The sequence below is a fragment of the Macrobrachium nipponense genome, chromosome 34 (genome assembly GCF_015104395.2).
Source record: "Macrobrachium nipponense isolate FS-2020 chromosome 34, ASM1510439v2, whole genome shotgun sequence".
NCBI classification, from domain to species: Eukaryota; Metazoa; Arthropoda; class Malacostraca; order Decapoda; family Palaemonidae; genus Macrobrachium; species Macrobrachium nipponense.
Window position 1 is genome coordinate 47,252,694 of NC_061095.1, and position 17,500 is coordinate 47,270,193.

At 40.0% G+C, this 17,500-nt stretch overlaps 1 protein-coding gene across 2 annotated transcripts in view; it reads left to right on the forward strand.

Annotated features, from left to right (window-relative positions):
* Positions 1-17,500, forward strand: part of LOC135208022 (innexin inx2-like) — a 366,951-nt gene that overhangs the window by 122,594 nt on the left and 226,857 nt on the right. The window lies entirely within an intron of this gene.

Below are 17,500 nucleotides of genomic sequence, written 5' to 3' on the forward strand. Positions count from 1 at the left end.
GACCCTTGTTATTATGATCGTGATTAGCAGTTATATATATATACTTCTTAAAGCTCTCTTTTAGACTAAAGACTTTAGGATGAACAGTGAATATAGTATTTCATCATGTTTCCCATTACCTTCCCCTACCCCCCCTCCTCCTCCTCCCTCCTCTCCCTCCTCAGAAGGCTTCCTGTTCCCCTGTTCCCTCTTTTCGTCTTGTCAACCATTTCTGAATCCTCAGGCCGGGAGGAGGGCCTTCTGCCTTAACCTTTTTTGACACTCAACCAAAGCTGACCCAACTGGACATAGGATATGATTCTTCATGAGTCACTTTGCCACTGCTGACCAAATATTACCCTCTGGAGCATCGAATATAACTATCACTGGGTCTCTGCCACTGCCAACGAAGGTCAACCTCCCTTGGGCATCAGATATAACTAGCAGCGGGCCCCTTTGTCACTGCTCAACGAAGGTCAACCTCCCTTGGGCATCAGATATAACTAGCAGTGGGTCTCTGTCACTGCTCAACGAAGGTGTCACCCAAAGTCATCGACTGTAATTACCACTGAGTCTCTGTAACTAAGAGAGATATAATTGGCAACGAGTCACTCTCCCACTGCTAAATAAAGGGTGACACCCACAGGCATCGAATGTGAGTGCCAACGACCTTTCTGCCCTGTTGAGAAATTGGAAGTCTTCCTGACCTCTCCAACGGAAGGTGAACAGTTCTGGCACTGACTTAAGGAGTGCTTAAGTGCCCCACACCCATATTTCCATCCAAACACTCAAACGTATATGATTATCGAATATGAGTGCCAGAGTGTCACCACATCTCTTGTGACCCACCAGAGACTAGAGCTGAAGAAGGAAGTTTGAACGGCCCCTGACTCAGAACTGGGATTCTGGCCGTTTGGCAGGAATTCTGAAGTCTCCTCCACGTCTCCCTGATTCTCTTTCATTTGGTTGAATGACGTAGATCACCTCCTTCCCTCCCTCTCTCCCTCTCTCTCTCCCTCCCTCCCACCTCCAATTCTCCTCCAACTCCTAGCCTCTCCTGTTTTATTTTCAGTTTGCGTTACCGTCTGGCATCCATCCGTTAGTTTTCATTTGTTTATATTATCTCTCTCTCTCTCTCTCTCTCTCTCTCTCTCTCTCTCTCTGACAAAGGAGGTAACATCAATACACAGATACGTATGTGTTTTATATGTGTATATATATAATATATATAATATATATGTATATATATATACAAATATATAATGCATGTATGTATATTTGTACGTGTGTGTGTTTGTGCATTTGCATAAGACCCCAAACAACCTAACCTCTGATTATATTAACAAATTTTCACTACCCAAATATACAAATGCATGCTTATTAATCAACAGGTGCCCCTAAATACATACATACATACGTAATTTAACTATTGTGTTCACAGTATTTCAAAGACAACTATCCAACCGTTTACGGTTAGATATAAATGCACATGAATATCTACATTAAATATTCACATAGGCACAATTCTCTCTCTCTCTCTCTCTCTCTCTCTCTCTCTCTCTCTCTTAGTTTTTCTGATAGCCTCCCCCCTCCATCCTAACCCTCCCACCAACGTATCTTCCCAACCATCCATAATAGTGGTAAGGCTAAAGAACCGCTCATCTACCAAACCTTATCTCAACCCACAACCTACAACTCACAACCTACCCCACGAGTTCCCCAAAGCTCCCCCTACAACCTACCCAACAACCTACACCTCTCCCCCCCCCCCCCCCCCACCCCTGGGTGAACTCGTGACACCACCACCACAACTGAGAAGCGAGACTTGTACATAATAAAACCATTTCTTTTATTTTTTTCTGAGAACTGAATAGCGATTTGCATATGGCTTTTCTGATCCAGTGATGCCTCTGTCATATCAAACGCTCCTTTCTGACCTTGGAAGTTCCATAGTCATGTTCATGAGACTAAATAGATTCTAAGATAAATTTACATTCATATTTCTTTTTAAACATTTCCTTTGCATTGTGCCTTAGCCGCCTAAGCTGCCTGTCATTCCTCGCTAGTGTTGAGGGCATTGCTAGATGATGAGTTGAATTCAACATTTCCTTTTTTAGCATTCGGTTCCCGAGGTAGTCCCTCACTGCATTTAGAGTGTTTGCTTCGCAATCCCCCCCGCCCCCGCCCCCCTCTCCTCATTCCTATCGTTTTGAGTGCAGTAGAAGCCATCCCTTGCGCAGGTATTGATAATTGCATCCCAGGGCGTAGAGGGAATGACCTGGATATTTGCTTGCTGCCTGTCTCTCCCCAAACGCTAACCCAATTCCTTCGCCTACAGGTAACGTATATGGTTCCTTTGATCAAGAACATACAGGCTACAGTCTTTGAATGTATGTTTATTTTACCCTGTTGCCTGTAATTAACTGTTTCCGTTTGGTTGTGTAGGTAATAATCTGACATTTGCTTTTGTAAGGGGGCAGGTACATGGAGGCGAAAATCCTGTGGTTGGAAGTGCCACAGCCACTCTTCGCTTCTTCTAGAGGGCAAATCCTCGCCTCCTGCAATTATTGTATTGGATCAACAGCATTTTTATGATTCAGTGGGGCTCAAATAATATTAAGAATGTGTTTGTTTCCGCCCCATCCCCACAGAAAGTCAACGAATTTGAAAACACAGTAAAAAAGAAAAAAAATTCTCTTCCAGTCATCTGATCAGCTATGCTGTTCTCTTTGAGATGAAAATGCCCTTCCATTCCCGAAGAGAGGAATGGGAATGGAGTGAGCATGAAATATACATCTCGCTCATCTATTCCAAACTGTGTCTATGGGAATTCTTAGTCACTTCTGCTACGCATCCGAAATTTGAAATTCATATTTGGCAACGAGACTAGGAAATTTAAGCAGTTTTCCTTTATTGTCGTCCGAATAGATTATTATTATTATTATTATTATTCATTGATTATTATTGATTATTATTATTATTATTACTTGCTGTGTGGGCTTTATTTTGTTTTTCATGTGAATAGGTTTTATTTTCTGAAATAATAATAATAATAATAATAATAATAATATAATAATAATAATAATAATAATAATAATAATAATTGTAAAGAAATCCACAATGTTGTAAAGGTAAATCTATATTAGAAATATATATATATATATATATATATATATATATATATATATATATATATATATATATATACTTGCACCTACAACATTGTGGATTTTTTCCACTACATTATTATTATTATTATTAATATTATTACTATTATTAGTCCACAAAGCTCCATTTCCAGAGGTTGATAAACCATTGGTCTTGAAGGGAACTGTAGAATGAGGTTGCTAGCCTCAGGGCCTTCTCTGCAGTCAGCTGCGACTTACAACAGTCCACTGAACGCCAGGTGCATTTATCACTGATGAGGCAAACGTTAGACCTATTTGTCATTCATGAAAAAAAACTATGTAATCCGGATCAAATTGTGAATATTATGATTATTCATTGTGATCAGTATTCATGATTGGGATAATTTTCTTATTGTTGGTAAAATTATTTTGAGAGTCAGTTTTTGTTTCGTTTTGGCTGGTAACCATATAACCACTGGTGTCAAACCATCGGTGCCTGCCATGGCCTCTGTGATATGGTCTTCTACTGGCTCAAGCCTGACGTGTACTCTTAAAAAGTGGTTAAACCAGGCTGTATCTGACGAAGAACTCCCCTATTGTAATTTGATATTTATCTCAGCAAATAACTTAGCAACTCAGGCAGATAACTTCCAGTATAGACGAGAAAATACCTTTTGATGCATTGTTTCACATAATTAAAAAAAAAACATAGAAATTCTGTTTTATCCGTCCATTATCCTACAACGATGGAATTGTCATAAAGTTGCCAGTTTCATTTTTATTTGATATTTTTCTTTTTGTAAGTTTTGGAAATAATAAATAGAAAACCTCCTCAGTCTCTCCCACGCCTTCTAACAAGCTTGCTTCCACGCCCACGCGAGAGAGATCTGTCACGACAAGGAAGGGGGGGGGGGGCGCGCTTCGTAACAAGAGAAACACAAAATTATTCATCACTTGCTCCAACCAGCCTTTTCAGCAGCCTGCCTGTGTCATTAGACTTGTCTGAGTTTCATGTTGGAAACGCCATCTCGTATCTGGGTGTCGCTTAGCGGTTTTTTTTTTTCGGTTACAAGTTTATATGAATACGCTTCAACTTAGCTGACTTCTGTAATTATTAGCTACCACAATATGATTATTTTTTTCCTATGCTACATTTTCAGAATACTATTATTATTATTATTATTATTATTATTATTATTATTATTATTATTATTATTATTATTCAGAAGATGAGACTTATTCATATGGAACAAGCCCACCACAGAGACCATTGACTTGAAATTCAAGCTTCCAAAACATATTATTATTATTATTATTATTATTATTATTATTATTATTATTATTATTATTATTATTATTATTATTATTATTTTTATTATTATTATTATTTTTGGTCTATCACAGTCCTCCACTTCGACTGGGTGGTATTTATAGTGTAGGGTTCCGGGTTGCATCCTGCCTCCTTAGGAGTCCATCACTTTTCTTACTATGTGCGCCGTTTCTAGGATCACACTCTTCTGCATGAGTCCTGGAGCTACTTCAGCCTCTAGTTTTTCTAGATTCCTTTTCAGGGATCTTGGGATCGTGACTAGTGTTCCTGTGATTATGGGTACAATTTCCACTGGCATATCCCATATCCTTCTTATTTCTATTTTCAGGTCTTGATTTTTATCCATTTTTTCCCTCTCTTTCTCTTCAACTCTGGTGTCCATGGTATTGCGACATCAATGAGTGATCCTTTCTTCTTGATTTTGTCAATCAACGTCACGTCTGGTCTGTTTGCACGTATCACCCTATCCGTTCTGATACCATATAGTCCCAGAGGATCTTTGCCTGATCGTTTGCTATCACTCCATCAGGTTGGTGCTCGTACCGCTTATTAATGCAAGGTAGCTGATGTTTCTTGCACAGGCTCCAGTGGAGGGTTTTTGCCACTGAATCATGCCTCTTTTTGTACTATTTCTGTGCAAGTGCCGGACATTCGCTTGTTATATGGTTTATGGTTTCATTTTTCGTATTGCACTTCCTACATATGGGAGAGATGTTATTTCCATCTACCGTTCTTTGAACATATCTGGTTCTTAGGGCCTGATCTTGTGCCGCTGTTATCATTCCTTCAGTTTCATTCTTGAGCATTACCCTCTGTAGCTATTGCCAAGTGTCATCGCTGGCTAGTTCTTTAGTCTGTCTCATGTATTTTCCTTGCATTGGTTTGTAGTGCCAGTCCTCTGTTCTGTTTGTCATTCTTCTGTCTCAGTATATTTCTGGGTCTTCGTCTACTTTTATCAGTCCTTTTTCTCATGCACTCTTGAGCCACTCGTCTTCACTGGTTTTCATATATTAACCCAGTGCTCTGTTCTCGATGTTGACGCAGTCCTTCCTTTCGTGTTATGTATAGTCTGTCCGTATTTGCTCTTGGGTGTAGTGCTTTGTGTATTGTCATATATTTCTTAGTTTTCTGGTCTATGCTGCGGAGTTCTGCCTCCGTCCATTCCACTATTCCTGCGCTGTACCTGATTACTGGCACTGCCCATGTGCTTATGGCTTTTATCATATTTCTGGCGTTGAGTTTTGACTTGAGTATCGCCTTGAGTTTCTGCATATATTCTTTCCTGATTTTGTCCTTCATCTCTTAGTGTTTTATATCCCCTCTTTCCATTATTCCCAGATATTTGTATCCCGTCTCATCTGTGTTTAATGTTGCTCCCATCTGATAGCTTAATCCCTTCAGTTCTCGTTACTTTGCCCTTTTGTATGTTGACTAAGGCACATTTTTCTATTCCGAACTCCATCTTGATGTCCCCAGAAACAATCCTTACAGTCTGGATTAGTGCATCTATTTCTTTGATACTCTTATCATACAGCTTGATGTCGTCCATGAACATCAGATGGTTAATTCTGTTGCCTCCTTTCTTGAGTTGGTACCCAGCATCCATCTTCTGCAGTACTTTTGTCATGGGAATCATAGCTACTACGAAGAGTAGTTCGGACTGAGTCACCCTGGAAGATCCCTCTCCTGATAATAACCTCTGCTAGTTTTATCCCAGAGCTTGTAAGTATTGTAGTCCGGTTGTGCATTGTATTTTTGAGGAAGCTGATGGTGTTTTCCTCTGCCCAATATATTTTCAGGCATTCTATTAGCCATGTGTGTGGTATCATGTCGAAGGCTTTCTTATAGTCTATCCATGCCATGCTTAGGTTGGTTTTCCTTCTCCTACTGTTCTTAATTACCATTTTGTCTTATCAGGAGCTGGTCTTTTGTGCCCCTACACTTCCTTCTGCAGCCTTTCTGTTGGTGGGGGATGGTGTTTGTCTCCTCTAGGTAGTTGTATAGCCTTTCACTGATGATACCGGTTAATAACATCCACATTAATGGTAGGCAGGTGATAGGTCTGTAGTTACTGGCTATATTTCCCTTACTCTTGCCTTTATTATTATTATTATTATTTGGCTTTATTACAGTCCTCCAGTTCGACTGGGTGATATTTATAGTGTGGGGTTCCGGGTTGCATCCTGCCTCCTTAGGAGGCCATCACTTTTCTTACTATGTGCGCCGTTTCTAGGATCACACTCTTTTGCATGAGTCCTGGAGCTACTTCAGCCTCTAGGTTTTCCAGATTCTTTTTCAGGGATCTTGGGATCGTGCCTAGTGCTCCTATGATTATGGGTACAATTTCCACTGGCATATCCCATATCCTTCTTATTTCTATTTTCAGGTCTTGATACTTATCCATTTTTTCCCTATCTTTCTCTTCAACTATGGTGTCCCATGGTATTGCGACATCAATGAGTGATACTTTCTTCTTGATTTTGTAATTCAATGTCACGTCTGGTCGGTTTGCACGTATCACCCTATCTATTCTGATACCATAGTCCCAGAGGATCTTTGCCTGATCGTTTTCTATCACTCCTTCAGGTTGGTGCTCGTCCCACTTATTACTGCAAGGTAGCTGATGTTTCTTGCACAGGCTCCAGTGGAGGGCTTTTGCTACTGAATCATGCCTCTTTTTGTACTGGTTCTTTGCAAGTGCCGGACATTCGCTTGCTATGTGGTTTATGGTTTCATTTTTCGTATTGCACTTCCTATATATGGGAGAAATGTTATTTCCATCTATCGTTCTTTGGATATATCTGGTTCTTAGGGCCTGATCTTATGCCGCTGTTATCATTCCTTCAGTTTCCTTCTTTAGCTCTCCCCTCTGTAACCATTGCCATGTGTCATCGCTGGCTTGTTCTTTAGTCTGTCTCATGTATTGTCCGTGCATTGGTTTGTTGTGCCATTCCTCTGTTCTGTTTGTCATTCTCCTGTCTCTGTATATTTCTGGGTCTTCGTCTACTTTTATCAGTCCTTCTTCCCATGCACTCTTGAGCCACACGTCTTCACTGGTTTTCAGATATTAACCCAGTGCTCTGTTTTCGATGTTGACACAGTCCTCTATACTTAGTAGTCCTCTCCCTCCTTCCTTCCGTGTTATGTATAGTCTGTCCGTATTTGCTCTTGGGTGTAGTGCTTTGTGTATTGTCATATGTTTCCTGGTTTTCTGATCTATGCTGCAGAGTTCTGCCTTCGTCCATTCCACTATTCCTGCTCTGTATCTGATTACTGGCACTGCCCATGTGCCTATGGCTTTTATCATATTTCCGGCATTGAGTTTTGACTTGAGTATCACTTTGAGTCTCAGCATATATTCTTTCCTGATCGTGTTCTCCATCTCTTGGTGTTTTATATCTCCTCCTTCCATTATTCCCAGGTATTTGTATCCAGTCTCATCTATGTGTTTGATGTTGCTCCCATCTGGTAGCTTTATCCCTTCAGTTCTCGTTACTTTGCCTTTTTGTATGTTGACTAAGGCGCATTTTTCTATTCCAAACTCCATCCTGATGTCCCCAGATACAATCCTTACAGTCTTGATTAGGGTATCTATTTCCTTGATGCTCTTACCATACAGCTTGATGTCGTCCATGAACATCAGATGGTTGATTCTGTTGCCTCTTTTCTTGAGTTGGTACCCGGCATCCATCTTCTGTAGTACTTTTGTCATGGGAATCATGGCTACTACGAAGAGTAGTGGGGACAGTGAGTCACCCTGGAAGATCCCTCTCCTGATATTAACCTCTGCTAGTCTTATTCCAGAGCTTTTAAGTATTGTATTCCAGTTGCGCATTGTATTTTTGAGGAAGCTGATGGCGTTTTCCTCTGCCCCATATATTTTCAGGCATTCTATTAGCCATGTGTGTGGTATCATGTCGAAGGCTTTCTTATAGTCTATCCATGCTATGCTTAGGTTGGTTTTCCTTCTCTTACTGTTCTTCGTTACCATTTTGTCTATCAGGAGCTGGTCTTTGTGCCCCTACACTTCCTTCTGCAGCCTTTCTGTTGATGGGGGATGGTGTTTGTCTCCTCTAGGTATAGTTGTATAGCCTTTCGCTGATGATACCTATTAGTAACTTCCACATTATTGGTAGGCAGGTGATAGGCCTGTAGTTACTGGCTATATTTCCCTTACTCTTGTCTTTCTGAACTAAGGATGTTCTTCCTGTGGTCATCCATTTGGGCGCATGATGATTTGTGATACAATGCTGGAGTTCTTCTGCTATTCGCGGGTGTAGGGCCTTGAAGTTTTTGAGCCAGTATCCATGGACTTCATCGGGACCTGGGGCTTTCCAGTTTGTCATTTTCTTTAGTTGGTGTCTGACTGTGTCTGTCATGAAGTCAGTGAATTTTTGTTGTATTCTCCCTGTTTCTTCTGCCTTGACTTCCTGGAGCCATGTTGCATGTTTGTTGTGTGATACCGGATTGCTCCATATGTTTTCCCAGAGTCTCTTACTTGGTTCGGCTTCAGGAATTTCTGGGTGGTTGTCTTCCCCTCTTAGTTGGCTGTATAGTCTTTTCTGGTTGGTCCCGAATAGTTTGTTCTGTTGTTCCTGTTTATGTATCGTTGGATCTTATGTGCTTTGGCCTGAAGCCTCTGTTTTACATCTTCTATTGTGTTGTTTAGTCCCCTCTCTTGTACTTTGTATTCCTCGTTCAGTTCCTCCCTTGTTTTCTTGCTTCTTAGCCTTTTTTCTGCCATCTCTTTCAGTTTACTCAAGTCAGATCTCATCACCATGATTTGCTTTTCCAGGCGCCTTTTCCAAGGAGGTTGCTGTTTTGGTTTCTGTTGGGTTGGTTGTGCTGATGGTGTTTTTTGTTCGTGTCCCCATCAGTTCTGCTACTAATTTTGCCCCTGCATATGTCAAGTTATTTGTTTTTGTGGTACTGGTGGTGTGTATTAGTCTCATTATTTCATTGACCTCACTTGTTTCCTCCCATAATTTCTTGGTGTCGTAGGCTTTCATGGAGGGGATCTTTGTTCTCTCTGTGTCTGGCTTCATCTATTGTCTGATCTTTTCTACCCATTCCGTCCTGTCTGTTACTTCGTCGGTGTTTCCTCGTGTGTCGTTGTTTGATACCTCATCATCTCTGTCGTCTTCTGTGGCATCGTCTCTCAGTTCGTCATCTTGTAATTCGTTGCTGTGCGTCATTTCCCTTTCGTGTTCCTCTCTTTCTGTTAGGGAGAGCCAGTTCTTTTCCTTTATGTTCCTTACTTGGTTATTCCTCTCATTCCAGATGTTGACCAACCTTCTTCTATATCCTCTCTCCGTCGGGTTGCTTCTGATGTAGCATCTCCATATTACCTTATTTTCTTCTCTCGTCCATTTCTTTCCTCTGGTTTGCTTCTGTAGCTCCAGTCTCTGGTTGTTGGTTACTGTCGTTGCGGTGGTCAGTTGCTGGATGACGACCTCCAAGTACCTGACTGTCTTCCCCTTCAATTGGGCTGAATACCTGGCTGCCGGACGAAGCTCCTCTGTTGCCAGAGGTTCCATTTACGTCGTTGTCATTTAATTCTTCATTTCTTTCCATCATTGCTGAGTTTTGCTATTTAACCCATAGCTGGACCCTACCCCATCAGGAATAGGTACTCATTTACAGCTGAGTAGACTGAGGAAATTATGGTAAAGATTCTTTCTCAAGGAATCAACGCCGAGGAGAGCGGTCACCCATCCAACGACTGACCAGCCCCAATGTTGCTTAACCATATTCGTATGGAACAAGCCCACAGGGGCCATTGACTTGAAATTCAAGCTTCCAAAGAACATTATTATTATTATTATTATTATTATTATTATTATTATTATTATTATTATTATTATTATTATTATTATTATTCAGAAGGTGAACCTTATTCATATGAAACAAGCCCATCACAGAGACCACTGACTTGAAATTCAAGCTTCCAAAATTAAGGCGATCATTCGAAAGAAGTAACAAAAGGTAATGGGAAATACAGAAAGAGATCATTTACCAGAAAAAAACAGATAAGTTAACAAATTATTAATTAATAGAATACTAGCCTTTGATTCTTGCTCAGGAAATGACTTACGACCGTTCTGTTAACCTAATCTGTAGCTTATGTACCTGATGGTTAGTCGACTGTGGCGATTGAAAGTATCAGGATAGCAACCTCATCGTATATATTTCAAAGTTCCCCTAAATTTCCACATCTGGAATTCTCTTCTCTCGTCAGATTTTTTTTTCTGACAATCACAGTCTGTAGACCTCGTGAGAAATAATGAAAGCAGAGTCCTTAGGACAATGAAACGGGTAATGATAGTGGAACAATATTGGAAAAAGGATTATCTGGAAGAAGTTTATTGTTATAAGTACCTGCCCCTCTTTGAAATTATTATTATTATTATTATTATTATTATTATTATTATTATTATTATTATTATTATTGCCTGCTACATATACTTGATCCTCTTTGCTTCTTGTAATTATTTTTATTACCATTATTGTAACTCGATTCTGATTCCAAGCTTATAGTTGCCTAGTTTTAAACTGACATGTCAAAAGAATATAGCATTATAGTTTTCAACTATACTTTGATAGCTGTTGTTATACTTTATTTTTGTTCCTTTTGGAAACGATTGATAGTGTGATAGCTGTAGTTATACTTTATTTTTTTTTTTTCTTTTGGAAATGATTGATAGTGCAATCTTATATTCCCATTTTTAGGTGCAAATTAGGGACTGGTTTTATACATATTTGCATATCGTGAGAAACTGGCACCTTTTTGCATTTTGATTTGGTCATAGAGTAGCCAGTCGTTCTTAAGAATTTCTACAAAGGTATAGCATTACTAGAACTGCATTTTGTGTCATTGATTTGCATATAACAAGTTCGCCCATTTTTTCGAAAAACAGACCTACATACAATTTTTTTAATAGGCTCTTTATTGCCATAGTTTTTTATTGTATTATTTTTAAAGCATTTACTGGTGCATCCCATTTCTAGAACTTATTTTGTAGCATCGTCTTGGTATAGAAGAGTTTCCTCATTAGCTTGAATTGTTTCATCCTTGCAAATCAATTAAACCTTTCTCTCTTTATATTTTTAAATAGTCGTTCTAGCCGCTAGTTAACCATAGCTAGGAGCCTTGACATCACGCCTGATAACCATCCTTTTAAAAATATCTTGCCATCTGTAAACTCCTTCAGGCGTATCGTGCTATTAAAAAAAAAAAAGAATCCTTCATAGCTATCCTTCCTGCATAGGAAATCTCAGGGAGATCCTACTAGATCTTAACAATCCTTCAATGAAATCCTGCTTTCATAAAAAGACTTCTTAAAATAATTATATCCTTGGAAAAATCCTTCGATCCTGTAGAGTTAAAGAAAAAGACCCCAGGTCCTTTTAATCATTCCCTCAAAGGTCAACCACGAGGATAGAAAGAAGTTCCTGGCTTCGTGGGACACCCCGACATTTCCCTCGAGGACGTTGAACGGTAGGTTGCCATCTGATGATAAAACAAGAGATTGATATGATTCGTCTAGAATATTTATGCTGGTCTAGCAGGTATTACTTTTCTTCACTGCAATGCTGGTGTTCCATTTGAAGAAATGTTTCAGGGGGGCGGGGTGGTAGGTCGGGGGCGTTACTAAGTGGGTCATAGAATGAGGACATCGGTTTGGGTTGGACACTCAGCCTTAAAATATACTTATTCATATCAACACTTTTAAGATTCTGAGAGAGAAAAAAAACCATTGTTTCAGAAAATGGAATTTGCAAAAGAACCCTTTTTTTTTATTTATTTATTTATTTATACAGTTTCGTGAGAAGGAAAAATTTATTGAAAAAAAAGTCTTGGCATCTCAACTGTCTTTAAGTGAGATTGTGACATCGAATGTTGGATTTATTGCTATTTATCTATTTTTTCTTTGAAATATTTTGATGTAAATCGAGGGATCGACTTCTTTTTTTATAACAAGATAAAGGCACCGAAGTTTCTCTCTCTCTCTCTCTCTCTCTCTCTCTCTCTCTCTCTCTCTCTCTCTCTCTCTCAATAGATTAATGTAGCATTATTTATTATTAATGGACTGATGCATTACCAAACGGTGCTACTTCCCTTTCGCCCCCTCCTCCTCCTATCTCTCTCTCTCTCTCTCTCTCTCTCTCTCTCTCTCTCTCTCTCTCTCTTTCTCTCTCTTAATGAGGCGGCCATAAACGTCACGGAACTGCTCGCTGGAATTCACTCCAGTGCAGACGACAGCTGCCATTAGGTCGAATTAACCTCGACGAGCAAATCGAAAAGCGACCTTCTCCGATAGTTTTATGGGAGGCTCTTATCACAAGGCGTCGTTTCGTCTCTTGTTGGGAATTCAATTTGGATTGGCTGGGCTTGCTTTTGGGTTTTTGGGAAAGGGGAAGGAAGAGAGGGGAGGAGGGGGGAGGGGGGGGGGGGGAAGTTTATGAATGAATCGGCTGATATATATTTTTTTCAAGTGGTAGTTTTGGTGTGATTGAGCGGATGTCATGAATGAATCCCAGGCATATTGTAGTACGTCTTCTTTGCGTGAATTTTATTTATGAATGAATCTGTCGCTCGTTGGATGTTGTTAATGCGTTCGTTTGTTTGTTGTGGATGAATCGGTTGTTTTTCTTATATTTTAACCTTTGATGAACTGATTTTATAGACTTTTCTGTATGCAGACTTTGAAAGCTTAAACACGTATCAGCTGATTTTTATATTGTTTATATTTTGCAAATCGACCTTAATAGTGAATGAATGTGTAGGTACCTGTACTCGAAAGGTAGACGTGATGATTACTGTTTACATAGTAAATTATGAATGAATCGTGGGAGATCTCGTAGTACGTGCGTTCGAATGAGTGTATTAATTATGAATAAGTCCACCGGCTATTAGATTAGTTCCCTGGACTCTAAAATAAGTCGTCTGTGAATCGGTTGGTTTTTTAAATGTATTTTTTGAACATGAATGTATACTGTCAAAGTGTGTGTGTATGTGTGTGTGTGTGTGGTTCATTTGAATGTATCAGTTGCGTATTGAAATTCAAATAACGAATGAATGTATCAGGTGTAGTTGTTACATTTTAGTTGTAATATTCCTGCAAAATAATGATGGTGATGGGTGCATCTCTGCACTAAGTGGCGCTCTCCTTAACTTCATTGGATTTTAGCTTACTCGGGGAGTAAGCATACAAACGAATTTTGTTGTTGGGGGTTAGGAAAAGTCTAAAAGGATCTAAAATAGGTGTCCCGCGTTAAGTTAAAGATACTGGAATATTAGGATAGGATATTTGTAATTTATTTATTAGAATGAAAGTATAAAAAATGAATAATGTGTATATTAAACAGTGCGGAAAAATTATTTCTAATAAAATATATCGTAATTTTTTCATATTCGTTTGTGAAACAATGGGCCATCTGTCCGTAGATGTTTTAGCTCGTTTTAATTTATTTGATGTACTAAATTCAAAGGCCATATTTCTGTCCGATTATTTCGCGTTTCCACTTATAACTGAGAACATATGAACGTCTTTAATTTGTGTCCTTTTTATTTGATCCTTCTTGTTAGTATGAGAATGAATTACGAACACCACTTCACGTTAAGTTAGGAATACATTGTTTGCAACTTACGTCAGTGGAAAAGCTTGCTCGCGTCCCGAGTGTGCTGGAGGTCGGACCACGCTTCGTTACACTAATCATAGGTTTTTGTAACATTCACGTGTACTGGAAGAGGCTGCCGAACGTAAATTGTAACTTGAATATATCCTAAGTATTTAGCTTTAATGAAACAATACATCAAATACTTTCAAAGAATTTCGCTTTGTTTTTCCCAGAGATTATTTATGGAAATGTAGTTTATCATATTTAACAGCATGCGCGGGTTTTTTTACGTGTAAATTTTATCCTGATTCAGATGTGAACGAATTTTTCAGGCATTTTTACAGCCTTTTTGGGGTTATAAAATACGAAAAACCGTGATCGTCAATTAAAACTCTACTTGACTGTATTATTATCATATTTTGCTTAATGTATTTAATGTATTTAGATTTTACTTATCATTCGTATTAATAAAATTCTCTATAAAATACGATAGAGTACTAGTTTTGTGTTTTAGTATGAAAATACATAAATAACACTGTACTTATTAGAGCATATCGAGTTGGACTTGCGAACAAATCAAGATACGTTCGTAAGTAGTGGAGCGTCTGTATACTTGTATATTCGACTGCAAGTCTATACTTTTATGATATTGAATGGCATCATATATGTGACGGCGTCAGCTGCAATGTATGCTGGACGAGTCGTTTTCGCGCTCGGCTGCCAATCCGGTGGTCCGACGCGGAATCAGAGGAATTTATTCCTGGTGATAGAAATTCATTTCTCGATATTGTTTCAGAGCCCACAATAAGCTGTAGGTCCCGTTGCTAGGTGACCAATTGGTTCCTAGCCACGTAAAAATATCTAATCCTTCGGGCCAGCCATAGGAGAGCTGTTAATCAGCTCAGTGGTCTGGTAAAACTAAAATATACTTAACTTAACTATAGGAATGAACGAGATCCTTGTCATATTATTTGTGTGTGTTCAGCTCTTATGTTATGGATTATAAGTTTATTTCTACAATAATCAAATCCAAGTGGATCTAGTTTGTCTTCCCGGGTGGGGGCAGGGCAGGTAGGGAATCGGGAGAACAGGTGAGACATCCACCCTCCCTGCAAACCAGTTTGTCCGCCCCAGGTGGGGGCGGGTAGGTAGGGGATCGGGAGGGTAGGGGAGACATCCACCCTCCCAGCAAATCTACTTGTCCGCCCCAGGTGAGGCGCGTAGGTAGGGGATCAGGAGGGTAGGGGAGACATCCACCCTCCCAGCAAATCTGCTTGTCTGTCCCAGTTGGGGGCGGTGTTGGTAGGGGATCATGAGGGCAAGGGAGACACATCCACCAAACCTGCAAACCTGTTTGTCTTCCCCAGGTGGGATGCAGGCATGTGTGTTTGTGTGTTTGTGTGTATGTTCCACCATAATTCTGGAATGCATCGGGCAATTTCAACCAAACTTGGTATGCCTATTACTTACTATCTTGCAAAGAATACTGTGAGGGTAAGACATCACTACCACCAAAAAGGGGGTGGGGGTGAGGGTGGGAAGGGCTTCCCTGAAACAGGGCTGGTTCTGCCCATAGACTTATTAACTAAATAAACTCATTTCAGTATAGATATGATTTACTATCTTGCAAAGAATACTGTGGGAGTAAGATATCACTGGCACTAAAGGGGGTGGGGGTGAGAAGGGGGTGACGTAAAAATAACCGAAAACGACGGATATTAGTGTCTCATCCATAGTTTTGGAGGTCGCTGAGATGAATGGTAACACCCCCAATACCCTTTTAGTCCAAGTTTAGCCCCAATAGGATGGAGGGTGAGAAGGGGTGAAATATAAAATTTCAAAAATGCTGGGCAATGTAACTGAAGCAACTATCTTAACAGGAGAGAGAGAGAGAGAGAGAGAGAGAGAGAGAGAGAGGGTGTTAGGTAAGAGAAAAAGGGAAAGAGGGAGCGAAAGAGAGAGAGTCCAAATCCCCATTCTCCTCGGAGCAAGCACAACTGAAAGACGCAGTCACAATCCACGGAAAATATGGCTCCTTTTTATTTCTTTTTCTTTTGTCCCTAATTTATCTCTTAAAGGAAGAAGCTGCCTGTTGCTAACACCCTACTATCTTACATTTTCCATCTTAACCCCCCTACCCCCACCCCACCCAGCCCCCAGCCCCCTTCCCCCCAGCCATCATCCAGTTCCTGAATGTGCCATTCGCGACGCAACGAGAGATTGGTGTGGCGCGTATGGATAATGGGGCTTTTTATATATAGTAGTAGTAGTAGTAGTAGTAGAGAGAGAGAGAGAGAGAGAGAGAGAGAGAGAGAGAGAGATACTGAGGGGGAGAGATAGAGAGAGAGAAAGAGGGACTGAGGTAGAGAGGCGAGAGAGAGAGAGAGAAATATTCAGGAAGAGAAAGATTCAGAGGTAGAAAGGTATTGACTGAGAGAGAGAGAGAGAATTATTCAGGAAAGGAACGATTCAGAGATAGAAAGGTATAGACTGAGGAAGAGAGAGAGAGAGAGAGAGAGAGAGAGAGAGAGAGAGAGAGAGAGAGAGAGAGAGAGAGAGAGAATTCAAACAGGTGTGAAAGAAATGCTATGGTGCTAGTGGATTTGATCGAGAAGGGAAAGGAGTAGGGGGGTGGGAATGTTGATGAAAGGGGGGGAATGTTTTGGGGAGGGAGAGGGAGGGGGAGTTAGGGCAGGCTCTTCCAGGTTGATTTGGGTCTTGACTTACCCTCTGAGTGCTTTTGAATGCTTCGTTTGTTGCCTGCAATTCATCAGATGTCAAACGCCATTTTGGCTTCATCTTATTCGGTTGGAATGGCTCAGTTGGGGTTCAGCTTTCTTGGGGGGAGAAATGTTCCACTTTCGCTCTATTGAGCTGCTGAGTCTTTGATCGAGTTAATACTTTTAGTAAAAGGTCTTTCATTTATTTTTTAAATCAGCCTTTTATTTAGTTGTAATGTTCTGAGCTCAAGCTATAAATAGAGACCTTTTACCTACATTTTTATAAGGATTTGTAAGACGTGACAACCTTGGATTCTTGAGTTGTAAAATGATGCTTTTCACTCTTCCCTACATTTATTTTCAAGTGCAGAATCTCTCATCTTAATTAGTGTGGAATACTCACAGTCTGGTGTTTGTGTCATTTCCTATAAGAAATAAGATTTTTTTGGTGTGTCAGGTGTAACACCTGTCCATCCAGAACACTGCAGCTGTTTCCTGCTGTTTCGAAGGACTTTAATTTTTGCTGTTCTTAGGATTTGTTTTGCAGCTGTAGGATTCGTCTTCCTTGTAGGACTCTGGTCTGTTAATGACACACTATCCCTTCCACCAATATTCTATTCTGTTTATGGGAATTTTTTTCCTCTTCTTCGTTTGAGGTTGTTTTGAGTTTTCCGTAAAAGAAAACCATTAAGATGGCTTTGTCTGTCCGTCCGTACTTTTTC